At 53.8% G+C, this 25598-nt stretch overlaps 1 protein-coding gene across 2 annotated transcripts in view; it reads left to right on the top strand.

Moving 5' to 3' along the window:
* PIK3R3 (phosphoinositide-3-kinase regulatory subunit 3) overlaps positions 1-25598 on the top strand; it is a 79738-nt gene that overhangs the window by 17531 nt on the left and 36609 nt on the right. The gene's annotated exons all lie outside the window — the stretch shown is intronic.

The raw sequence follows: 25598 nt of genomic DNA, 5'->3' as shown, positions 1-25598 counted from the left end.
ACTGGGTTTGGGGCATTTCTTTGCAGCCCTCTGAAGGTTTGCAGCTATCTTCTTGCTTAATATCAATATTGCTGCTCTTCGATCTCAGTGTGGTACAAGCAGGTCCCAGTGCCCCATTCTGGGGGCTCGGTAGGTGCGGATGCTCTCGGGTGCTGTGTGGTTTGTTTCAGTGAGCAGGGGTCTGGCTGAAGCCTGGGAGGAAAAACATACCAACACAGCCATAAAATGGCAGGATGGTGCTTGCTCAGGATCAAATCAGGGTTTGGGATTTTTGACTTGTGTCTGGTTTTCACGTGCACAGAACCACACTGTGTCCATTGACGTGGTGCTGCTTCTTCCCCATGGGGCACCCCAAAGGAGGGGATGGGGATGGGTCCTTGTTCCTCACCTCTTCATGCATGGGAAAGGAGCCAGGGTTGTGTGTTCTGGTGCAGATGTTAATGATTCCATGCAGCCTTCCCCCTGCTGCACTGCAGTTCTACCCTTTTTATAACCAATACCAGTTTGCTCCAGTACCAATTCTGCTCTGGTGGTTGAAGTTCCAGCCTTCTGCTGGCCACCTTTTTCTGCCATGTCCCTCTTGCTTGGTGACATCTCATGTCCCATCAGTGTCCAAAAACACAGCACGTGCCCCTTGTGCCCTCTGCAGCACCCCAGGGATGGGAGGCAAGTTGTCCATTCAGGCAGGGATGGAGAATAGGGTAGGGAAGGGTGCTCAGTGGAACACAAACAAGAAGCCTTGAGGACAACAGAGATCATCCCTGTGGGATCCCATCTCTAGGCAGCCACTGAGATCTGTCTGTGTGTCTGCACCAGCTGCCCAGAACCCTGGGAGGCAAAACTACTTCCAGCCCTCCTGCTCAGAGATATGTCAGCGCTGGCCGCAGTGAAGCCTGTCTGTCTGTGATGTATCTGGGTCCCTGTCATCACCCTGCCTCCCTGAGGGGTGGCCAGGCCAGGCAGGATTACAACTCTTAATATTCCTCGTAAATCAGCCCTTTCAGACCTGTCATCTTATTTATTGCTCTCCCACGAGTTTGTCAAGATCCATATGCCTCTTCCACCCGCTGATCCAGATGTTGGGCAGCTGCAGCCTGGCAGTCCCTGGGGTCACTGCTGCCATCACTAGACCCTGCGCTGTCACCCATTGCCACCACCTCAAACCGAGCAGAGGGGTTGGGCAGCATCCTGTGGTCCTTATCCCCTTTCTGGATCAAAATCTCCCCCACTGGGCACCCCACAAGTGCGGGGCAGGGGACAGAGCACTTGGACCTGCTGTTTCGCTGTGGGACTTTGGACAAGTCGTGCCACCTCCCTTCTCTTCATACCTCAAAGCAGGGATATTATTACTTGGCTGTCATCACATTAGGATGTTGGGAAGCTTAATTAAATGCCTGCAAAGAGTTTCTGAGAGATGTGGATGAAAGGGGGCTATATATAAAGCGCAAAGAATTATTATTAGCGGTGGGGTCGGTGCCCCGGCTCTGCTCCCATCGCCCTGGCCCCGCTCCCTTGCGTCCCAGCACCGTAGTTATTTCTGTGCGTGTGTGGAGTTGTGGCTTTATAATTATACATGTAAAATAGCTATAAATACCCTGCAATAACACACACGGCGGGTGTGTGCACATGGCACAGGAATAGGAGTCGGTAGCTGACACGGAGGAAACCATGACTCAGGCATAAATATACCTTGTGTGAGAGGGCAGATGGGGGTTTAGGGGGCTTCTTGGGGGCTGCAGGGACAGTGGCCACCGTGGCAGTGAGGGTCATGCTTTGGGTGACTTCCGAAGCTGGCTGCTAAGCCCAGGGAGGCTCCTGCAGGGTTGGGGTCCCACCTCTCCCATGTGTCCTGGGGCCGATGGTGAAGGGTTGGATGTGAAATCAATAGGGAATAGAGATGTAAATTATGAAATCTGGTTCCTGGAGGGGCTTCCTAGTGGGAATTTGCTGTTGTTGAGTTTGTGGCATCCCTTCTCCTCTTGGGGGGTCTCTGCAGCTGCTCATGTTCAGGCTGTGAAGTGGAATGGCATGGGAAGGGGCTGTGATGGCTCACGAATGCTCTTCCTAGTGATAACGGGATGCAGCATTGGGGTCATACTGGGGGCACTGCTTTGCACTGGTCCATGCACTGGTTTGAATGAGGCCATGCCATGGATCCTTGGCAAAGACGGGATGGAGCCTGAGGCCGACTGACCACATCCAGACCACCTTGCTGTGCCCTCCAGCAAGCCCCTGGTGCTGGGGCACGGGGACATCCCACAGCCCTGGGGGGACCTGGGGGGACACACTGCCCACAGCAGGACCCCAGGGCTGGGGAAGGCTGTTTTCCAAGCGGGATGAGGGGGCAGGGGAAGGTGAAGGGAAGAAGTGATGCAAATACCAGCTCAGCTGAAGGAAGATGACTTCATCTCCTTTTCCTCTCCTGATGCTATTTATAGGCACTTTAATTTACTCCCCTTTGCTTTATTATCTCTCCAGCAAGCCGTTAGCCCTCAGATAGCAGGATGTCTTTACTCACCACGCAGCATAGAAACTGGAATAAAAAACCCCACCAACCAACACCCCACCAGAAAACCCCCACAAAGTGGGGGCAGGATGCAGGGAAAGGCATCAGAGAGCTGGGGGCAGGAGCATCACTGTCCTGTGGCACGGGGTTCTGGAGAAAATTAGAGGATTTTGGCTCCTTTCAGGGAAAAGAATGAGAATTTGGAAAGGGAGATGCCCCCTTCTCCTTCAGAGCAGTGGATGGAGGGGACAGGACCAGCGGTGCTGGGCTCCCCTACTCACTCCAGGATGGGTACCACTGCTTTTCTGAACCCTATGGAGGCAGGCACCCCCTGCTCCCCTGGACTCCTGCTTTATATAGGGCAGTAGTATAATTCCAGCAGGTGGGAATCAGGCTCCAGCACCCAACCAAACGCCTTGAAAATACCTTCCCAAAGAGCAGGTGCCATGGGGAAACTGAGGCACAGCCTCAGTAGCTCCAAAATCAAGCCCCATGCAGGGTCAGTCCCTAGATGCCTAGCATTGAGCTAGCACCCTGCACCCTAGTGCTCCACAGGGATGGAGGCCACAGGGCTGTGGCAGTGCTGCTGATGGGTGACAACCCATGACATCTCATGAGCACTTCCCAGCCTGAGCCTTAAGCAGGCACCTCTGTGACAGCACCACCACGGCACAGAGCTGCACTGTTAAACCAGATTAGAAGTATCTGGCTTTGAAGTTTTTAATTAACTTTGTTCCTGATTGCTTTCTTCTGAATCCAAGGGAAAAGCCCATCTCTTGCTCTCCCTGTCTCATGTGTTGTGGTGGAGGTTGCAGCCTTGGATGTGCAAGGCATCAGGAGGGGTCAGACATGGGATTCTGGGGGCCATGTCCAGGTGTTCCCATGCCTGCATGGGAGCATCCCCCTGCTTGGCCTGACACATCGGGTCCTCTGGTACACCGGGGTGCCTCTGGTTTGCATTACCCCTTGGTGTTTCATTGCCGATAGGGAGCCGATGAGTGTTAAAAACAGCCTGGGAAGAAACCCAACCAAACCCCACTGCGTGGAGAGCAGCATGGGGAGGCTGTGACCAAGCGATCCCCTGTGCCTGGTTCTGCCCCCCCCCTAATCTGTAAATAACACAGAGAAAACAAGTTGACACTGGGGAAGGGGGGCTGGAAGGGTGAAGGAAAGAGAGCCAGAGCCTAGCTAGAGACGCGACATCGGGAGAGCAGCTAAAAATAACAGATCCCCAAAGGCACAGGAAGGAACATGACAGGGATCTGCACTCCTCCCACCCCAGAAGAAGGACTTGTGCCTCCCCAGCTTCTCTGGCCATGATACAGCCCAGCCCGGTGGTGAATCCAGACAGGGAAAAGCCTCCAGGACAGGCAGCAGAGTGGAGCAGGAAGCGATGCTCCCACCCGCAGCGGAGGATGGGGTCCCCCAAGCACCCCAGCTGGGAGGCAGCTGCTGCCTGACCCACTTGCAGGCAGTGGGATGCTGCTGGAGACCCCAGGGGTGATGCCTCCCAGCTAATTTTAGCCTGTGTTCAATTAATCATGGGGCGGGAGGGATCGTGGCAAGCCCAGCCGCTGCCTGACCCCTGCTCACTGCAGGAGGGCTTGGAGAGCACGGCTGGGGTGAGCATCCACCCTTTGGTTTGGGCTGAGGAACCAGGATTAACCCTGTGCCGCGTTCCCCTTCTCCAGATGGTTTTAAGGGACCGCCCCTGAATATCCCATGTCAGCCTAGGGATAAAGGAGTAGGAGGCTTCTCTCAGCATCTCCTCATGCCTCAGTTTCCCCTCCTGGCTGGCAGAGGTGGTTTTGCCAATGGGGTTTCTTGGGTTGACTACTGCTTTGGGCAGGCATCCTCTTGGTGTTCCAGGGATCTGGGATGCTTCCATATGGTTAGGAGTGGAAACATCCAGCAAGGAGTGTTACAGCCACATGTGCCAGTGGCACCCCCTTTTTCCTGGGGGTCACCAGCTTTGGCCCTTTCCCATCCCCAAGCTCTCCATGTTGGGCATGCCCAGGCCAGGGCAAAGCTGGGCAGGAGCAACTGCATTGCTTGGAGATGAGGAAGAACCCTAACAATGCCATGGGGATACAGGGTGACAGTCTTGTGGTCCCTTCTCTCCCCATAGCAATCACAGCCCTGCTTCACCGGTCCCAGTGTTGAAAGCATGGCACAGTCCAGCCCTCCCCGTGACAGCGGGAACAGCTCCCGACGGAAACACAGCTCGGCTAGGATTGAAACCCTTTTCCTCCCTGTACTGCATGGCCAGGGCTGATAACAGGCTGGATAACCCCTAGCATTGTGTGTGCCGCCAGTCCATGACCCTCCAGGAGTTTCACTGCCGGAGAGGAAGCGCTGCTGCTTGGCCAGCCGGGATTCGGAGGGAGCCTTTATGTGTGCTGGTGATGGGATGCTGGGGTGGTCCTGCTGTCCGGGCAGCCTTCCCTTCTTTCTGCATGGGAAGTTTGGGGATGACTCCATCAGATCCTCACTGGTGCAAGCCCAGGTTGCTGTGCCAGGATGCACCAGCCAGATCCTGGCTCTGTGTGTGGCCATGCAAGCTGCTGTCCCAGAAACCCTGGTGGTCCAGGGAGGTTGTCTGGCCCTTTGGTTTTGCAGGGCTCTCCGGATGGGGCTTTGCAGTGGAGATGTCCCTTTCTGCTCCAGAGGGCAGATCCCAGAGCTTGGGTTGGCTGAGCAAACCCTCCCCATCCTGGATGGAGCCACCAGGTTTGCTGTCACAACCCAGCCAAACTGCAGGAGCGTGTGTGCCAGCACACGTGTCCTCCCGGCTCCTGCCCTCAGTCACTGTCTGGGATGGAGTCACTCTTCCTACTGCAGTGCCTCTGGCTAAACACCACCAGTGGCTTCCCAAAAGGAGATGGGAGGGTGACAAAGCACCGGTCACACCACCGGCCACAGCAGGTTTTCCAGCCTGGCACCAAAGCCAGGAGCATCCTCTGGTGTGCAGCAGCATTTCTGTCCCCTGCAGCCTGCCTGGGAGCGGATGGGCAGCAGCATGACACCTTGCTGCCCTTTTAGTCAGGAGGTGCTGGAAAAGGGCAATGCTGCCATGGGAAATTCCATGCTGGAGCACGTGGGCTAAAGGGGAGCTGATCCCTCCATGATCCCACTGGCACCCCTGGGCCCTTCATCCCTTGAGAGCATCCCGGCTCTGCTCCGATGGGGTGGGAGGGGGCAGGCTGCCTGCACACACATGAGCAGCTCTGGGGAAAGGCAGGATCTGTGCTTCCAGGAGGGGAAATGAGTCATGGGAGGACAGCAGGGCTGAGTGTGGGACTGGGGTGAGTGGTGGCTGCTGTCTGGGAGGTCAGGCAGGAACGCTCTCACAGGCCTCGCCTGGCTTTACAATCTATTAACGTCACTTTGCCGCTCCAGTCAAGAGCCGCACAGGCAGCAGGAACGTTCGGGCATGGCTCGGATCAGAGCAGGATTTCAATTACAGTAATCAAAGGTGACACAGATAAGAAACCCCTGGTCTATGAAGCCGCGACAGCTGTCCTCTGGCTCAAACCAGCACCCATCCAGAGCGGCTCCATCAAAATCACTGAAGTGGTACCAGGGTAAAATTGGATTGCGAATCTATTTTCATCTGCTGGGCTGGAAAATGCTTTCCCTGTGTTCTCTGGGGAAGAAAGACACCTTCTCAGGGGAGCAGCAAGGGAGGAAGGTGCCAGGCATGGAAGACATTGTCCCCAGCAAAGGCACTGATGGCTGCTTGTGGGTGATGGAGGCAGCAGGAGGAACAGCGGGAATGTTGGAGCATTGTGGTTGTGCCTCCTGCTTTCCCCTCTCTCTGAGTGGTCCCATGGGGACGCTTGTGGCTGAAGCAGGGATGCACTCAGCTTGGTGACAGGGTCCCTGAAGGGATGGTCCCTCTAAGCCCCACCATAGCCAGAGCATCCCAGGCTGAAGAAAGCCTGGGGAGAGCATCAGGATGTTGGAGGGGAAGAAGAGCCCTGGAGGGCCAGAAGCTGGTACCCTCCTGTCTCATCCTTGCAAGTGCCTGACTTGGTCCTGTTAAGAAGTGCCACAGGCACGCCTTGAGTGGGTCACCTGATAACTGTGCCAGCAGAATCCATGTGGGAGCATGGGATGAACATGCCTGGAATGTGCCCACCCTTCCCACTGGCTGGAGAGGATGCTCACAGCAAGAAACCCAGGGAAAGCTGCCTCCTGCTGCTGCCTCTGCCATCCCTTGAGCCTGTCCCTGGTTGTCATGGTCAAACTCCAACACCGCTTTTGTCTCTCAGGTCTGGGGTTGAAATCTTTTGGATGCACACTGATGCACCGGCTGAGATCCCCAACCTGCCTCTTCCTACCCCTTTACCCCTTCGGGCTCCCACCCCAGCTCCTCACCACCACCCCATGGACCCATGAGTGACCACCACCACCACCACCACCAAAGTCTCGCTGGACCCTGGATGCAGCCCATCCATGGGGGCACCCCTGGGTCCTGTGCACAAGGGGCCTTTTCTGCCCCTGCCCCAGCTCAGCAGGAGCCAGCCAAAACACAGCGGCTCTTTCTGTGCCCACTGGCCCCGCTCCAGCCTGGCTGAGCGTCAACCACCGGCCACGGCGTGTCCTCCCCTTGGGGAGCGTGAGCCCTGTGCTGAACAGTGGGGGTTTGTGCGGGGCGGCAGGGCTGAATGGCAGGTCTGTGTGGCCAGGGAGGGAAGCGAGCCGCTTGCCTCATCTGTTTACCTGGAAGTGGAGATCGTGGCCAGGCCCGGCTGCCGAGCTGTGGGCGCTTTCATGCTGGAGCTAACAGGATGGGGAGTGCCGTGCTGCACCTGTTCCCGAGCTGCCTGCAGGATGCGGGCTGGGACATGGTGGTGTTTCTCTCCCTCGATGTGATTGCATGGTGCTGGACTCTCTTGCTTGCTGCAGTGGGAAACACACAGCCTAGGTAGGGATGTGGGGATGAGGATGGGTGATGGGTTCAAGCTTAAACAGGGGAAGTTCAAGTTAGATATAAGGAGGAAGTTCTTTACTGTAAGGGTGGTGAGGCACTGGAATGGGTTACCCAAGGAAGCTGTGAATGCTCCATCCCTGGCAGTGTTCAGGGCCAGGTTGGACAGAGCCTTGGGTAACATGGTTTAGTGTGAGGTGTCCCTGCCCATGGTAGCGGGGTTGGACGCAGACAATCTTAAGGTCCTTTCCAACCCAAACCATTCTGTGATTCTATGGGGCCCAGGCCATCAGAGGTGGGTGGTACTGCTGGTCATCCTCTGCCCTGCAGCATCACTGTGCCCCAAGGCTCTTACAGTTTGTGTCCCCATGCCATCTGGGTCCCCATCCTGGCTGCATGGCCCCACACCGCCCATGGGTCTCCATTGCTTGTGTTGTGCCCCTGGCCTGGCAGGGTCCATCTTGGCTGCCTGTCCCCATACTGTCAGCAGGTCCCTTGGGTGAGCCAGGGCTGATAGCCACACACAAGCTGCTGGGGAGGTAAAGGGGACAACAGCATCTTCGTCAGCATCTGGATGTACACGGATTAATGAAGCTGGTTCACTGTCCCCAGGGTTCAGGTTGCCTTATCTGTGTGTATCTGTTCCTACCCAGCTGCTGCTGGAGCTACTGCTGATGCTGCAGAGCTAATCCCAGAAGGTGCCATGACCTGCTCCTGCCCCCAGGCAGGCTGATGCTGGAGATAACCAGACCCTAGGGCAGCAGTGCAAGGAGTTTGGGGTTCTCAGTCTCTGGCAGTACTACACACAGGGTTGGGAGGCAGGCACTGGCATTGCCTCTTATCCTGACCTCAAGGCTTGGTGACCTTCCAGTTCTCTCTCTGTGTCTGCTCAGTTCACCTCCATTCATTCTTCAGCAGAAGAAGTCACTGCCTTATGGCCAGGGCTTAGGAATTAAGAGCTTTGGGAGCTCATGGCCATGTTTTGTGGTCACTGAGCAGATTTCTCCAAGTTTTGGATACTTCAGGCATCTGGGGAGGAGTGCAGTTGGTGAAGGAGCTGGGGTACCCACAGAGGCTGGCATCTCACCAAGCAGCTTAGCACTGTATTGTTCCCTGGAGACATGGGGCTGTGCCCAGACCACTCGACCTCATGCAGCATCTTTGCTGAGCATCCTCGCTCTTACCAAGTACCCAGAGGACCCGTAAGTCCTGGCTGCCTGTCCTTGGTGCTGTCAGCAGTGTCCTCCCACTGGCCTCTAGCACTCCTAATTTCTCCATCCCAATTTAGTCCTTCATGCCCTAGGAGGAGTATCCAGGGCTGTGCTTCGGCACCACCCCAGATTTCCGACCTGGCGTGCACGGTGCCATGGCAGCGCCTTTATTTTTCCAGCTGCTTCCCTGTTTTCTTTGCAACCGGGCTCTTTTGCTGGGTGATGGTGATCATGGGGCTTATTTGAGGAGGGCTTAGCATGCTGCTGAGCAGGCAGCTCACAGTGTGATGCCCACACCCTCATGGTGACCTCCCCTGTCTCTCACCCTACATCTCGGATGGCTCCAACCCTGTGTGGATGTGGCACAGAGGGAAAATCATCTCACCTGGGCTTTGGAGAGACTGTTCTACTCACCCCAAAGTCACTTGGGGATCTCAAAGCCTCCCATCTCCATACTGTGGCTCTGTGTGCCACAGACATGGACTGCCCAGACTGATGTCCCAGAGGTCACCAACACCGGTGCCTCTGACTCCCAGCCCATGGCTTCTCCAGAGCATCTCTCCTGTCACTTTCCAGTGCTGCTACACTGGGATTTAAACCTATGGGGAAGGTGGCCTGGAGAGGGCTTTGCAAGAAGGCAGGGAGAAGGATGGCAAAGGAAGTAACCCAGGGGAAAGAGCAGGGTTAGGAGAGCACAAGCCCCCAGGACCCCTGTGTGAATGGGGTTTAGAGGGGCCGAAATTCCCAGTAACAGTGGTTTGGTGACTTAAAAAGCACCAGTCCAAGCTCGTACTGTCCCAGACAGCCTCTCTGGGCCATTGTGGGAGCAGTCATGCCATCGAATGGCTGCACGTTTCTGAGGGAAGCTCTGCTCCACAGCCCCTGACAGCTGTTTCTGCAAAAGCCTTAAACAGAAACATCTGGAATGTTTCAGAATGAGAAACCTGAGCGTTTTGGGGTTCAGAACATTTCCAAAGATCCAAGACAAATTCACAAGCCATCAGGCTTAACCTGAATGTGGTCTTTTCAGCCAACAGCCCTCATCCAAGTAGTTTCCTCTCAGCTTTTAGTAGGATTAGAACTGCAGTGTCCTGCGCTGGCAGGCATCCCTGCGCGCTGAGCACATCCAGCCCTTGCAACCCCTTCACGCTGGCCCCAGAGTCCATCCTGGCATCCCGATGCTGCTGCCATCACTTCCAATTTAGACCTCCTCATAGCAGAGACCGATATAGCAGCACTTTGCAGGACAGGGAGCTGGCGCCGGTGCTCTGCGTTTCCCACTCGCCAAGGCCGAGGAGCTTGAATTACTTCTTTCCAAGAAGGGTGGATTTGGTTTGCAGAAAGATAAGGGCTGGGGAGCAGTTGTTCCGCTCTGCTGAGCCTTCTGCCATCTGGAACAGCTTTTGGTTTCCTTCTGGATGCTTCTTCTATGGCCTGCATCAGCAGGGCTGGGAGAGGGATGAGGGTATTGCTTGGACACCTGAGGAGAGGAAGGGTGAGTGAATGGAGCTGGGGACACGTGAGTCTGTCCCTGTGTGCCCTCTTTGCGGGGGAGAGGGTAGGGTGAAAATCAGCCTGGGCAAGTGGAGAGCTGCTGTAGGGAAGGGTTTGGAACAAACCCTGCTGTGCTGGTCATGGAAGTCCCCCCATCAGCCCTGCCATGGGCTGCTGCCTGCCTGTCCGTGAGTTCCTGTAGCTGCCCAAGGGTGGGTAAACCCTTGTCTTCTCCATCCTCCCTCTTTCCCTCCTGGAGAGAAAGGTAAAAGCAACAGCAGGGATGGACTGCCCATGGTCTGAAGTGGGAAGAGCTTTCTTCCCAAAGCAGTCTAGCCCCAGTCTCCAGGTGAGGTCTCCAGTGTCTAGTAAGGGGTTGTGCTCCTGCAGTACTTTGTCCACAGGGAGGCCATAAAAAGCATTTCCCAGTGCTCTCACTGCCTGTTCCCATGGAGGCTGGGGCAGAACTGGGTATTTTGGGCACAGTGCTTCTTCCAACTGGAAAAGACCCCCCCAGAACTCTGCCAAGGGGTGGATGTCAGCTCCCACTGCCCTGCATGGCTCCGAGCTGGTCACTCCTGTGCCATCTGTAAAGGTCCCCTTTGTCCCCACTGGTTGCTCAGTGACTGCACCAACCATTTCCTATGTGGTGGCTCTGATTTGGTGTCCCCAAGGCTGACACCCGGCCTGGGACCACGCTGCCACTGCCCAGGCAGCCTGCAGCATCCTCAGCATCCAGCGCTTGAAACCACAACCTCTCGGTGAGCACCCTCCCTGGAGAGGCCGCTCTCTGCAATTAATCCCGGCACGGTTTATGCTAACGACTCTCCCCACTTTAAATTATAAATGGTCCTTGGCATGTGTGCACACAAACACACGTGCACGCACAGAGCTCCTTTAAGGCCATCATTAGCTGTAATTAGCGGGATCTGTCACTCATCTTTGGCAGTTAACGATGAGCCCTGAGTCAGAGGAATCCGGCGGCAGATAAAATAAACATGATTTCAAACAGTTTGGAAATAACAAGCCCTCATTAATCAGACAAGCCCCAAAGGGAAGCACTTGGAATAGTGGTGGCTTCTTTGCCGCTGCCGAGAGTGGTGCTGGGTGGGCTCTGTGCCGGCCTCTTCCTCCCCAGATCCCCTCTCCAGCAGGAGCAGGAGGCAGGATGCTTGCTCACTTGGCTGACTTCATGGCAGGGCTGAGGTGTCAGAGACAGCTTGAGCAAGAGGCCTGAAAACTGTCAAAACCCACCCAAAAGGGCTCCTGCACAGCTCTTATCTGGGTGAAAGCAGCCAGATTCTGCACGGATCTGGCCCCAAGATATAGGGCAATGCCAGTGCAGGGGCTCAGCTCTGGGTAGAGATGAAGCAACTCTGGGGCAGCACATCCTATGGCCACTGCTCATCCCAAGACATGAAAGGCTCCATGCTAAGGGAGCTTGGAAGGGAGCAACATCAGGATCCAGCCATATGGGTCAGAGCAGGATGCTGAGGAAGGGGCTGTTACAAGGGATGTTTCCTAGGGAGCCAGAGAAGCTGGGGAAGTTTCTAGCTGTCACAGCTGCTGCTAAATCACAGCAAATAGGAGGGGAATGGGACACACAAGGCTGGATTATATTACAAAGGAGCAGTCCATCATGGGGTATTTAAAATAATCCGCTTAGATGCACAGTAGCAGATTTGGAGTGCTAAGGGAATTGAAGGCACTGTGGCTTTGCAAGGCTGGATCAGATCTAGTTAAGACGCCACTTAGAACAGCACATCCCGCTCTTCCATGCTGCCCCAGGGACAGGCCCATGGCACCTACAGCCCCTGCAAGGCCATCCCAAGGCACCCAAGGTGACACTGGCCTTGTCTGATGGGTGACAATGTCCTGTGGCACCTTCCTGGGGCAGGTGGCAGGTTTGGGTTGTGCCAGCCCCAGAGCATGGTGCCATGGGCCGGATTAGGCATAAAGCAGAAGATTCCCATGAGGATCCAAGCCTGCAGAGGGGCAAAAGAGATGTAACTGGTGCTTGGGGTCCAGGGGATGCTGGTGGCTGTGCTGCCTGGCACAACACCTCGGAGCAGGGGATGCTCAGGAGGGAACTATACTCAGGCTACCAAGGGATAGGAACCTCCTGTAAGGGAGAAGGTGGCAATTGCAGCTCAGACAGGGCTGGGGACCTGGTGTGGGGTCCCTGCAGGCTGGGATGGGGTGTTGCAGGGGATTGCATGGGGCTCTTAGTACCTCCTTTGGTGGGGAGATAGAGCTGGGGATGATCCAAGGATGGGTGGTCTGGATGCCAGCCAGGCTGCTCTGCCCCTGAGTGGCCTTGCAAGCCCCACATCATGGCTAGTGGCTGCAGAAGAGGGTGGCTCCTAATGCTGGGTCCTCTGCTGGGGTCTGGGGTCAGCCTGGGGTCTGTGTGGCTAGGATCTGAGCATCCCTGAGCATCCTCACACTGCCAGGCTGAAAGCTCAGCTGCCTGGAAACCATATAATCATAGAATAGTTAGGGTTGGAAAGGACCTTTAGATCATCCAGTTCCAACCTCCCTGCCATGGGCAAGGACACCTCACACTAAACCATGTCATCCAAGGCCTCGTCCAACCTGGCCTTGAACACTGCCAGGGATGGAGCATTCACAACCTCCCTGGGTAACCTATTCCAGTGCCTCACCACCCTAACAGGAAAGAATTTCCTTTTTATATCCAATCTAAACTTCCCCTGTTTAAGTTTTAACCCATTACCCCTTGTCCTATCACTACAGTCCCTAATGAAGAGTCCCTCCCCAGGTCTCCATGCAGCCTTCTCTTCTCCAGGCTGAACAGCCCCACGTTTCTCAACCAGCTTAGCCCAAGAGAGGGATGTCACCCCAGAACCTTCATCCCGGGCACACACCCCCCAGAAGAGCATCCTTCCAAGAGCAGACGCTTTCCACCCTGCTGCTCTGACCCACAGTGACCCTGCAGAGCCAGACCCAGCAGCAGCCTCCTGGAGCAGCATTGCTCACCTGATGTGACCCCATCATGGAGCTGGGCATCATGCTGCCCATCCACTTGCTCCCAGGGAGGGCAGAGCACAGGAACATGCCCACAGAATCCACAGCCACATGTCAGATTAGGCTACAGGGCCACCTGCCCCTCTCCTCACGCCCTCTGTCCCCCCCAGCCCCACTGCAGGGAAGCACTCAAAGCAAGAGCTCACTCCTGCAGGTTTAAACATTGTCCCCAGCTCCCCTGAGCATTAATCCAAGGGAGGATTAAGGTTAACAAGATCCTGAAGCCACCCAGCAACTCATGCCTCCCGGGATGCACCACTCTGTCCTGGCCCCAGAGAGGGCACGGGGCCTTGCTGTACCCCTGGGGCTTCCTGCTGTCCCCCCAAAACCCTCCATCCTTTCCCCTGCCAGCGTGCATCTCAATGGGGTTGTGCAGCCCATGTTCTTCTCTCCCCAAATTGGGTTTCACAGGCTATCCCTGGAGTTTTGCAGGCTTTCAAGACTCTGTGAGCATCTTCCCCCTGGTCCCTGCAAGCCCTGGGGTGGAACAAGGGCAGGTATTAGCTTCTCCCCCCCACCTCTCCCCTGTCCCCTGGGTGCTGTGCTCCAGGTCACTCACTCCTAGATAACTCTGGGCTCATGATGACTAGTTTAAATGCATGAAAAATACCTTAATCTCTGGTAAACCCCATTTCTGCCTGCCTCATGTTCCCAGTAAGAACCTCTCATGCTGGCCATAATCCCAGTGAGAGGTCATCTGAGCACACTTCAGCCCTGGGGACAAGGGACCCTCTCCAGGGCATACACGAGCTCCTGGGGCCAGCATGTGGGTGCTGGTTAGCCTTGCCCAGGGAGTCCTCTGTCACCTGCAGGGGATGGTGGGGACAGGTCCCCCAGGGATGCTCTTGCCATAAGGAGGGATGGCCAGGGCAGGGAGGGTCGCAGGAGGAGCTGCCACCCTCCTTCTCCTGCCTTAATGCCACCTCCTGAATAAGGGTTTCAGAAAGACCCAGGTAACTGTTACCTATTTTTATATGGTTACCATAATTATTTCTGCTTTGTGTCCCTATATGACTCACAGTAAGCCCCAGCCTCCCAGTCCCCATCTCCCCCAACTCCACCCCACCCAGGTGGGCTCCCCAGGGCATGGAAGTGAAGGAACCCCTGGCTTGTGGGGTGAAAGAAGGCCCTGGCTCTGCCCCCAGCCCAATTTCCCCAACACCAAGAACTTCTGCTGCCTTCACCTGGCCTGACCTGCGGCCCCATGAGCTGTAATCCCTCTCCTGCTGCACCTGCAGGATCAGAGGCTGCCAGCGCCAACCCCATCCTGGAGAAAAGGGCACCAGCGGGGTGGCAATAAACCCTAATGACACCCTGGGGAGAGGAGAAGGGTGACAGGCTCACCCCAAACTCTTGGGGCTTTAAATAGGCAAAAGGAACAATCCCTGTTTGCAGATGTGTTTTCTATATTTACAAGAAGCAAGGACAATGCTGGGAAAGAGACTGAGCTGAGCTTTTAACCAGGCAGATTACACTTAGCAGAAGTATTTATCTCTGCCTATAATCCGCCTGCCACAAAGACTTGCTAACTCCTTCCCAGATTTTACTGGAAGGCCTGAACTCTTCCTGCAGAGGAGAGAGTTTAGGGCCAGGCTGGCTCTGGAGGGCTGTGTGGGTCATGGTCAGACTCAATTTGCCAGTCCCACAGGCAGGAGAGGGGAAGGCACTGGGAGCCCCTCAGTCCCTAGGAGCTCAGTGCTGGTGGCTTCAAAATCAGAGCCTGTGCCAGAGCAAAAACTGGGACATTTGCAAGAAAAACAGGGGAAGTTCAGGTTAGATGTAAGGAGGAAGTTCTTTACTGTAAGGGTGGTGAGGCACTGGAATGGGTTGCCCAAGGAAGTTGTGAATGCTCTGTCCCTGGCAGTGTTCAAGGCCAGGCTGGACAGAGCCTTGGGTGCTACGGTTTAGTGTGAGGTGTCCCTGCCCAGGGCAGGGGGGGTGGAACTGGACGATCTAAAGGTCTTTTCCAACCCAAACCATTCTGTGATTCTATGATTAAAACTCAGAGCAGAAGTTGAGCTCTGGAGCAGGCACCTGCAGGCATAGCCCCACTTGTTTTCAGCTGGATTCCTTGGAGAGCACAAAACATCCACAACCAGTGCTGGGTGGCTGGGGCAGGCAGGGGGAGGCTGCTACAGGATACAGCCACACTCCCGGCACCCCTGGCTGGTGTCCCCTGGTTCCCCCATGCCAGAGCAGTCACATCCTCCATTGCCTGTGCTGCATCAGGCCCATCAGTCCTCAGACCACACTGATGCCTGCTGGTGGGCACTAGCACAGTGGCTGCATGCAAGCAGGATCCATCCTTTTACAAGTATTCCCTTGCAGGATACAGCCCTGCAAGCAGGATCCATCCCTTTACGTGTATTCCCTTGCAGGATACAACCTTGCAAGCAGGATCCATCCCTTTACGAGTATTCCCTTGCAGGATGCTTCACCTCCATGCCAGAAAGGGGAGAGGCAAAACTCCTAGCCCCTGGCCCCTATGGCACCCCATGGCACAGTGATGCCCACCATTGCCAGAGGCTGCAGTGCCTCATTACGGGATGCCGGTGGGATGCTTTGGGACAGGGGGACATGAATGCAATGCGGGTGGACATCACGGTGTCAGGCAGCACGCATCTCTGTGGCAGTCCACAGCTGGTGCAATCTGGCAGTGAAGACAGCCCAGCTGGGATAGGGGCCAGGAGAAGGGCTGGAGCAGCCACTGGCACTGGCTGGATCCCAGCTCTGCTCCACAGGGCCTGGCCCAAATGGCTGCCCACCCTCGGTCTCACCCTGCTAGCGCTAAGCTCCAAGTGCCAGGTCTGCAGGCTGAGCTGGGAAGGAAGCGTGAGCCGGGACAGCAGAGCCCAGGCTGGAACCTCCCCTGGCTTCTGCGAACGCGGCAGTATAGGAAACTTCCCTGCCGGCATGGCTGTGCTGGAGGGGACAACGTGTCCCCTTGGCCAGACCTCGCATGGTCCCTCTCCATCCGGCAGCACCTCCTAGGGCACGGAGGGTTGCACGGGTGACACAATGGCCACCACCATGCCACCACCACCGCCCCGGATCCTTGCACAAAGGCTGGAAGCAGGGCGCAGCAAGGGGGTTCCCAGGCTCTGTGTGACTTTGCTTTGCTGCTCAAGTGGTTTCTGCTGTGGTTGGGGCTTTCCCTGCAGTGGAACCAGTATGGGAGACTGGGGGGTCCCTGGGGCATCACAGCAGCTTCTACCCACTGATCCAGGGTTAATGTTAGTAGCATCAGCGTTAAGCATTATGCTGGGTGGCAGAAAGCGCCTGGCAAGAGAGAATCCACCTCAGGTGTTTCTAAACTTGGCACTGGGACCTGCAGCCAGCAACAATGGGGCAGCCAGACAATGGACCTGGCTGCAACAGGACCCGTGGCTGCACCGACAGGGAGCACATTGACCCCCAGTGGGTCCCAGCCCCACCGAGAGGTTTGCTGCCCCTTGGGATGTGTCTTGTAGCAATGAGTTGATCTGGTTGTGGGGTCTCAGTGGGGACTGTATTCATAGGGCTGGGGTGGCAGGTAGGGTCCCCTCTGGTGATGTGCTTCTGACTCCTGCATGCCAGCATCCAGAAATCATCCTATGATATCCTATGTCAAAGGTGCCCCTAGTACCTTGAAGGCATCTAGGTAGGCTTCAAGGCCACCTTCTGCATTTACCCCCTGCGGTGGGTTTGTTCCACAAATGCCACCAGGTACATGAGGACAATCTGCAACCAGATCCATGGTGGGATGGGGATTGTTGATGGAGGACAAGAAAGGGTGATTTGGTCATCAGATGTTTTGGGTAATGAAGATATGTCCTCTTGGGACTGTTGCCTTCCTAGCTGAAGCACGGGGGTCCTGTCTCTGCCACACTTCATTAGCTGCTGCCTGGCACAGGGCTGAGCAGTGGTGCACATGTGCAGCGGTGAGACCCTCCTGTCTTAACCCACACAGTCTCTGAATATCAGAAGCTGTGGCTCTGCTCTGCCATCCTCTCCAGCTACTGGCTCCCCCAAAGCCCCTTCCCACGGGAAAAACCTCCTGAATTTCCTCTTGGAAACCAACAGCACTGCATGCTGTGGGAGTGGGAGGGAAAGAAGGGCCATTGCTGGACCATGGGTGAGAAGAGCCATCCAGGTTTCCTTCCTCACTTGCAGCCCTGAATTCACAGCGACCTAGCCCTGATGTGAGTGGAAAATAAGCCATCCCTAATCACGAGCTCCATGGCCTTACCAGAGCATCCTGTCCCTGCAGCAGCATCCCCCTTACAGCTCCTCTTCCCACACCCAGCCCTAGATGGGTGTTTTCCCAAGGCAGACTGGGAGGCTCTGACCAGAGGCAAACAGCTGTGTTTGGAGGCTATGAGGTGGGAAGCCACTCTGTGCCATCAGGACCTGTGCATGGAGAGTAGCAGGTTTGCAGGCAGGAAGGGCTATATCAGGAGGGGGTCCAGTGTGTGTGCACATCTGTGTGTGCACGTGTGTGTGTGTTACACACACCGAGGGGCCCACCCCTGTTTCACCACTTGTATTCCTCTCCTGCTGCCTCTCTAACAAGCAGCCCACTGAATTCCAATGCCTTCTCCAGTCAGCAGCAACCTCTGGGAAATGCTGCTCCCGTGGGCCAGAGGCCAGGACAGGCAGTGCTGTGGAGCAGCCCCCTTGCTCCCTTCCTCCAGCCTGCCGGGCAAGGGTCCAGCTTGGCTTCCGCAGCGCTTTCTGCAGGCAGGGCTGGTATGTTCACCACAAGCTATAGATGTCCTGGCTGCCGCTTACAGTAAATCTGAGTAAGTTGTTTTGGGCAGAGCATTTGAAGTCCCGCGGGCAGCAAACTGGCTGTATCCTACTGGCACAGTCATCTGCCGCAGGCGTCTCCCGTTTCCAGCGCGCCCTTTGGCTTTCCCAGCACTGATCCACCGCGCGTCAGCACCCGTCATCGGCATGAAGCTGCTTTCCCAGGGCTTTCCCCACCTTCCCGGTGGCAGACGGTGTCGCAGGGAGAGGAGCCGCGTCTGCTGTCACCCCCCTGCTTTGGCTCTGGGTGTGCTGGGAAGCCACTGAGGAAGGATGCTGGGGCTGACTTGGTCCCACAAACCACTGCTCAGCCCCTCTCTTGCTGCTTCTTTCTCCCGTTGCTGCCCTCCCATCAATCTCCAGCGGAGGGACTGGAGGATTTTTCTGCTTTCTTGGGTGAATGTGAAATCTTTGCCCTTGTGGGGTCCAGCAGATGAACCTGGAATACGATCCTGAGGGCTCAGAAAAACTCTTCTGGTTAAGCCAGATCTTGACTTTTCCCTATGCTTGGAGATACCCGTCCATTGAGAAGGCTGGAGCAGTCATCTTCACCCATGGCAGGGGGGGTTGGAATTAGATGATCTTAAGGTCCTTTCCAACCCTAACTATTCTATGATTCTATGATTCTAAGTACAACTAAAACATTTCTTTGAGGGGTTAAGTGGGATTTACATGGTGAAGGTGCCTGCTCCAGCCTTCTCAATGGATGGGTATCTCCAAGCATAGGGAAAAGGCAGGATCTAGTTTAACCAGAAGAGTTTTTCTGAGCCCTCAGGATCATGTTTCGCATTTTATTCTCCCTTACCCACCAGGATGTTCTCCCTACCCTCTTGCTAAATGAAAACCACTGAGGTTCTCATATCACCCATGTCACCAGTGACATTGATGCTTGAGACTACAGGACTGTCCCCCATCTCACTTCACATTTCCACCCCAAGCTCAGGGGAAGGTGAGGTACACACTGGCGAGAGATTCAGCCCTGTCTCTTGAATGACTAAGAAGCAGAAAGCAAGCAAGGCACTAAGTCGCCCAAGGACAGATCACCTCCCAGATGCTGACCCAGCAGCCTGGGGACATTGCCCCAGCACATGCCATTGACAGCTCAACCCTTCCCAGCACGGGAAAGGATGCACAACAGACACAGGCAAGGGATTTTCCAGGGTGGGAGCTTGCTCCTAGTCTGGTTTTTCAGGACCAGGCTGCAAGCTTGTGAATTGGAGCTATTTTTCAAGTTGGTTCCTGCAGTGGAAGTGATCAAATAGTTGTTTATACGCCTGTCTGGCCCAACAGCTCATGTTCCCAGAGCAGAAACTCACTGTCAAGGCTACTGGGATGTGGCTCCTCCGAGATGCTATGGCATGTTTTTAAGAGGAAGATGTTGAGGCCGCAGGTGCCTTTCCAAAGCAGAGCTGTGCCGTGGTCCAGGCACAATGCCGGCCAGTCTCTGGCCACGATTCATGCTGCTTTTCTTTCCATGGAGAATGAGGATGGAGGGCACGATTCTCCATGGGAAAGTCAGGGTCTCCCAGTGGCAGACTCCTCCAGCCCCCAAAGTCACAGTGACATGATGTTTCTATTCAGGTCAACCTTTTTTTCAGGCATTTGGAACCCTCTCTAATGTGTTTTTCTGTTTCTTTCTCCTTTGGGGTTGGAATTATTCTGGCTTTGTGCAAAAACCAACTCTGAAGTGCTTGGGGAGTGGAAACCTCCCATTATACTTTTGAAAAATAATATTAATCTTCCCTCTCCTTTTATGAAGAGCTCTCTCCCCAGCGGCTCAGGACTGGAGGTAGGCATTTGATGTGGAAATAGCCCTTGCTGAAAGAGCCCTTTTGATGTTTGATTTTCACAGGGCCAACTCCAAGCCAACTATGGGGGGCACTGGGTGTCAGCAGGGCTGGGCCCCAAAGGGTACCCAGGAAGGACGTGGGGCAAAGGGGAAGTACTGCCAGACCTTTATCCTGCCTGCCTGCTCTTCCTCTGAGCAACAGGCATTTCCAGGCTTTCAAAGACAATAAACCCAGAGGAATTTCCATTCTTAAAAAGTACCCTTGGCCTGATTCAGCTCCAGGACCTATGGCAGGTGCCCAGCCTGCAGTGAGCCAGACTGATGGATGCAGCTCTTGGCCATCCGTCCTGCCTTCTCTCCAACAGCATGGTGGCACTGAGATCTGTGGTCATATAAGGGCATATAGTGATAGGACAAGGGGGTTTTAAACTGAAAGAGGGTAGGTTTAGATTGGAATTAGGAAGAAATTCTTTACTATAAGGGTGCTAAGACACTGACATGGGTCACCCAGAGAAGCTGTGGCTGCCCCGTCCCTGGCAGTGTTCAAGGCCAGGCTGAACAGGGCTTCGAGCAACCTGGTCTAGAGGAAGGTGTCCCTGCCCATGGCAGTGGATTGGAACTGGATGAGCTTTAAGGTCCCTTCCAACCCAAACCATCCTATGATTCTGTGATTCTATACTATAAGCGTAAGTGTGCTGGTCCTCCCATTGCCTTCTGCATCAGCCATGCCCTGTTCCCTGCCACTGCCCGCAGCAGGAGCCCATGGCTCCAGGTAGAAGACACTCTTCCTAAGAACAGGTTTCCACCCTTTTTCCAGGGCAAGAGGGACCTGGCATTTCCCCATCAACTGCAGAGGGGAGTGCAAGAAGCAGGATTTGACCTTAGCTGCAGGAATGCAGTGACACAGGGAAGGAGAGGGCACTGGCTGATCCCATCACCTGCTGGGCTTCCCAGAACATCTGTGCTGAAACCTGCTCACTGCAGGAAGCCAGGGCCATGGGACTGTGCCATGAGGATGAGGAAGATGAGCTCAGTGTGTGTGGAGATGAGGGCAGGTTAGCTGGAGTTGCACAGACCCAGACAGCATCCACAGGTGACAGCATTCACATCCTCGCTGCAGGGACACAAGGGATGGTGAAGTGGTTACTCGCTTTGGGACAGAGCCACTGTCTCTGGGTACCTCTGGTGGCAGGGAGCCTGGTAACCCATTTATTTCTGCTCATAGTTCCTTGTTTAGTGGTTTTAGTATCCACCAACTTTGTCTCCTGTAGTGCAGGAGCAAGCCTTTCTCTCATTCCCTGCCTCTGCCCCTTCTACTGTTCTCTCTCATTTAATTCCTCAAAGCCCTTTTAAGAGACTGTTCATCTGGGAGGTATCACCTAAACCGTAGTTGTATTGTGTACGTTTGGTTAAAGTAAGATAAGAGCTTCCAAACAGTGGGGCAGTCAGGGTGGCTTCTTCAGGTGCTGGCAGCTCTCAGAGAGCATGCAGTGTCTGGGATGTGTTAACCCACTGGCTGGGATTTGCATAGGTACAATATCCTTCTTCACGTTCTGGCAGATTCTTGGCTTGGAAACTGTTGTATTAAACCTTAGACCAGTAAGCTGACCTGGTAATTGGTATCACACTATTTACTTTGTCTCTCCCCTATTTCTTTTCGGAGACAATACACATTCTATGCTTTGTCAGCAGAAGGCAAGGTGAGTGCTCACCCATGTCCCACTCCTGGGTGCTGCAGGCACCCAGTGCTCTGGCAGCTACCAGCTTTGCCTACTCTCTGCAAAGAGCTCATGTGCTGTGTGTGCTCATGGCACTGAGAAACAAAAGGGTTTACACTTTGGTCTCTACCAACCTACATATTGTGAGAGACCCAGCTACCTTTTTACCCAAAAAACTTTGTCCTCATTAAAATCTGATGAAGTTGCAAGTTTTGCCTGATCCTTGAGGAACAGAACTGCTGGACATCTGGAATTCCTGGACTCGAGCACCATGCCGGCACAGCTTAGCCCTAAGGCACATGCTTAGACAGACCAATGCTCCCAGGAGGCAGGAGACCAGCCGCACAAGTGCTGCGCAGTCCCTCTCTGCACAGGCAGTAAAGCTGATGCCTTCCAAATGCTCTGGATTTGTTGCATGCTTGGAGGACATCTGTGCGGGATAGGCACTGGCTGGCTCAGGCTTCCAGCAAATGGCCAAAGGATTTCCCTGGTGTGCTGGGAAGATGAACTCCATGCCATGATGTGCCCACCAACAGCTATGCTACTGCAGCCAGGACTTACTAAGTCCTGTGAAATGGTGATAAAGTCTCATCTGGTGGTGCAAAGTGGTGTGGTGGTTTACAGGTATAAGGGAGGTGTCTTCCTGCATGTTTCTAGAGGATGCCTAGGACTCCACATGGCAAGCATGGCAGCAGAGGCACAGAGTGAGTTGTCAGTGTCCTGAAGTCCCATCTGTCCTCCAGGGAATTCATGTTCTTCTCTTGGGAACCCAGCATTATTCAACAGAATTCCCCCTTCGGGTCTGGAAATCTTCATGAGGGAAAGAACCTTAATACAAAGGACAGACAAAACAGGTCTTAAAGCTGATGTGCAAGTTGGCTTTGCTCAAGCCCTCCCTGCCCATCACCTCAGCTGGACAGGGAAGGCATCACGTTCATGTGCTGGTTTTTAAACTATTATCCTACACAGTGCTGTTTGTTTTATTTCCCTGCTTAGTGTTCAGAGGCTGTTCTTCTCGTGCTTATTTACTGTAAAGCAAAGAAAGCCAGGGAAAATTATCTCCAAAGCAAATAGAGCCATGTTTCCATTTGGGAAAACTTAGAGGGAAAGTGCGTGTAGCTAAGCAACAATGCATGATGGTAAATGGGTCTTTTTCCAAGGCATGAATTGCATGTGGATAACTGCTAGGAAAACAACCCCTGCCAACGTGCTGCCGATGTTTGAATTTTTGGCCTAAGTGATTAATGAGGAATGAGATGGAGTTTTCAATACCCCTAAGAGCATCCTGGGTTGTTATGGGTCTTTTTTCTCCCACTTTCTATCTCAACCCAAAACCTCGGGTGGGAGTTTCTTACTGCGGCTGAGCGGAGCTCTAAGGATGCCTTTGCATCTGGACCTGAAAAGCAACGGGTCAGTTCCACTGCATCCCAGGGAAAGAGACAGGGACAAGGGGACTCAGCCATGAGAAACTTCCTTCTGTTTAGGTCTAGAGTGAAGCCAGCATTCACTCATGCACTAGCACCAAAGCCTGATCTCAGCCTGCCCCTAAGCATCACATAGGACAGCTTCACTCACTTCTCCTCCCTGGGAAACTAGATGATCTCTGTGAGAAAAGGAGAGTATTTCTTGCTGTGGGGTAATGTGTTATGGATATATGAGGGTATTAATGCTAAGATAACACTAGCTATGGAATGGTAAAGTTTGAGAGCCAGGAATGGGAGAATTTGCTGGGGGTGACACTTGGCTGGGGGCATAAAGACCATTGTCATGTAGCCACATCATCATGGGTGACAATGCCTGGCTCAAGCCATGGGTAAAGGGTTAGGAAACCCTTCAGCTTTGCATCCTAGGGCAGGAAAACTATTGTGTTGGGGGTTATTGTCTCATAATAACAACAAATCTACAGAGCTCAAGCTTTGCATTTGCAAAAGTGACCACTCATCTGGGCTTGCCCAGAACTACTCCTATCAGGAATGGTGCCACCTTCAAACCAATGCTGGCAATTCAGCCTGAAGGTCAGCAAGTGGGATGGCAGCAAAGCAGGGATGAGACCTCCCTTTTCCTAGACATTCTGTTGATTTCCTCTTCCTGCCATTTGCATCAGTGGCTGTGACCAAAGCATACATTGCCATGGTTATTAAAAAGAACGCGTTATTGCATGAAGGTATTGGGATTATTTTGTTCCTCCATGAATAAAGTTCTATGGTTCCTCTTAAAATCAGACCTGAGGAATTTACAGAGTGGTTACTGTACATTCCTTGGGTAAAAAAATATAAAATCTGAGCAAGTAGTTCCAGTGCATTAAAGCAATGAATAGAGGAAGTGAAAAATATTTTAGATTCCTGTAGAGTGTTACATTACAAAAATGCCCTGGTTCAGGACATTAGAACTGGGGGGTGGTTTTTTGCTCTCTTTTCCCCCCGCTCTAATTTCTCTGAACTTGTTACAAGTCTCCTTCCATTTTGCTCACCATTTCCAAGCGACTAAGTAGTGAGAGGCCTGGAACGATGACAGAGATGCAAAGTGCACAAAGGGACTGGAGTGTGGTCCGATAATTCTGTAATTGGAGCTTCTTGAGGCTAAGTTTTCTTCAAGGCATTGTAAATGGGGATCGCTGAAACCCTTAACAGTCGGTCTGTCAGGCTGCTTCTTTAATGGATTGCTGTTTAACTCTCTCTCTTTGTCACTGGCAAGATGACAAGAGGAATTAGTGTACTGGAAAATATAAGGTAACTGGCAGCACCCCAGCCCAGTTCCACAGCCCCACAGACCCCGGGGTGCCGCAGCACCAGAGCCTGGCTCACCGGCTGCTCTGCTGCTCCATGAAGGAGGAGGAGGAGGAGGAGGGGAGCTTTGGAACCTCCTGCCCTTCCTAAGGGTAGGAAAACCTGCAAAAAATACCCCGCGGCTCTGGGATGTCATAGTGAAGGGTATGTGGGGAGAAGGGGTCTCCCCATGGCTGCAGGTTGGGATTGGGGAGAGCACCTAAGCATCCTCACAAGGCCAAGTTGCAAACCTTTAATCAGCTGCAAACTGGCTTTGTCTCTGCCTTTACACCACGGATATGCTTGAATTTAATGGCTATAGGTTGATGTCAGTCTTTTGGGGGTGTTGAGTGTACGGTGGAAGCACTCACCCTTAGAGAAGATGCTCCCAGTGTGTGTGTGAGCACATGTGAGTGGAAAAGTGTGATGCTTCGGGGATCAGGGATGCTCTGACACCTCCATTGTTCACAGCCAGCCTTTGAAATTTGGCAGCAATGATGCCTTGAGGCTAGAGATGTACCTTTTGTTTTTCCCATGAAATTCCATTCTGGTTTGGCTGAGTTATTAAAAAAAAAAAAAAAGAAAAGAAAGGAGAGAAGTTTGAAAATCGCCATTTCCCTTCTGCTGCCTGCATTCCTCAGGAAAACTTTGGCAGCCTGTCAAAACAATAACTGAACGTGAACTTTCTAAAGAGCTGGCCTGGTGCTGTCTGCCAAAGCAGCAACTCAGCCCAGCTCAGTGCAGTATGTCCTTTCCCTCACCCCCCCGGGTGCCCACCCCCTTGCACACCCATCCATCCCTGGGCACCCTTTGGCACAGACGTGTGCCCCCCCAAACACCAGTGGGGTTGGCAAATGCTGCCTGGCTGCAAAAGCCACACACACCTCCTCTTGGCTTTCCACTCCTAGCCCTGACCGTTACTCCTGCAGTTCTGGGGGCAAAAACCTCTGGATCAGTGAGGAAACGCCAGTCCAAAGCTCGCTGAGGAATACCTCAGGTCCAGCTGCAATAACCTCAGCTGTAGACATTTATCTAAATGACCTTTTTCTTTTCTTAATGCTGTTTCCTATGCTAAAAGAATGCTGTTTACAATGCAAAGCCAAGTGCTTTTAAGTTAGGAAATGCCTAATGTATGATTCCTCACAAACTCAACTACTGTGTGCATGCATTGTGCTACGACCTTTACGTGAGCCCCTGCTTCAACCTCTTGCCTTGTTGTGTGGACACGGAAGGGACCAGGGCACAAGCTGCTCTGACAGCTGTAAATAAGACACTTCCTAACACTGAAGTGTTTCATTTGAATGTTTTTGCAGACCGCATATTATTCTTTAATACAGGTTTTTAATGCA

This window comes from Pezoporus occidentalis, unplaced genomic scaffold, assembly GCF_034315485.1.
Source record: "Pezoporus occidentalis ecotype Australia unplaced genomic scaffold, CSIRO_AGI_Poc_V1 ctg25, whole genome shotgun sequence".
In the NCBI taxonomy this organism is placed as follows: domain Eukaryota; kingdom Metazoa; phylum Chordata; class Aves; order Psittaciformes; family Psittacidae; genus Pezoporus; species Pezoporus occidentalis.
Note: the sequence above shows the minus strand (reverse complement) of the source record. Positions and strands in the feature narration are given on the sequence as shown.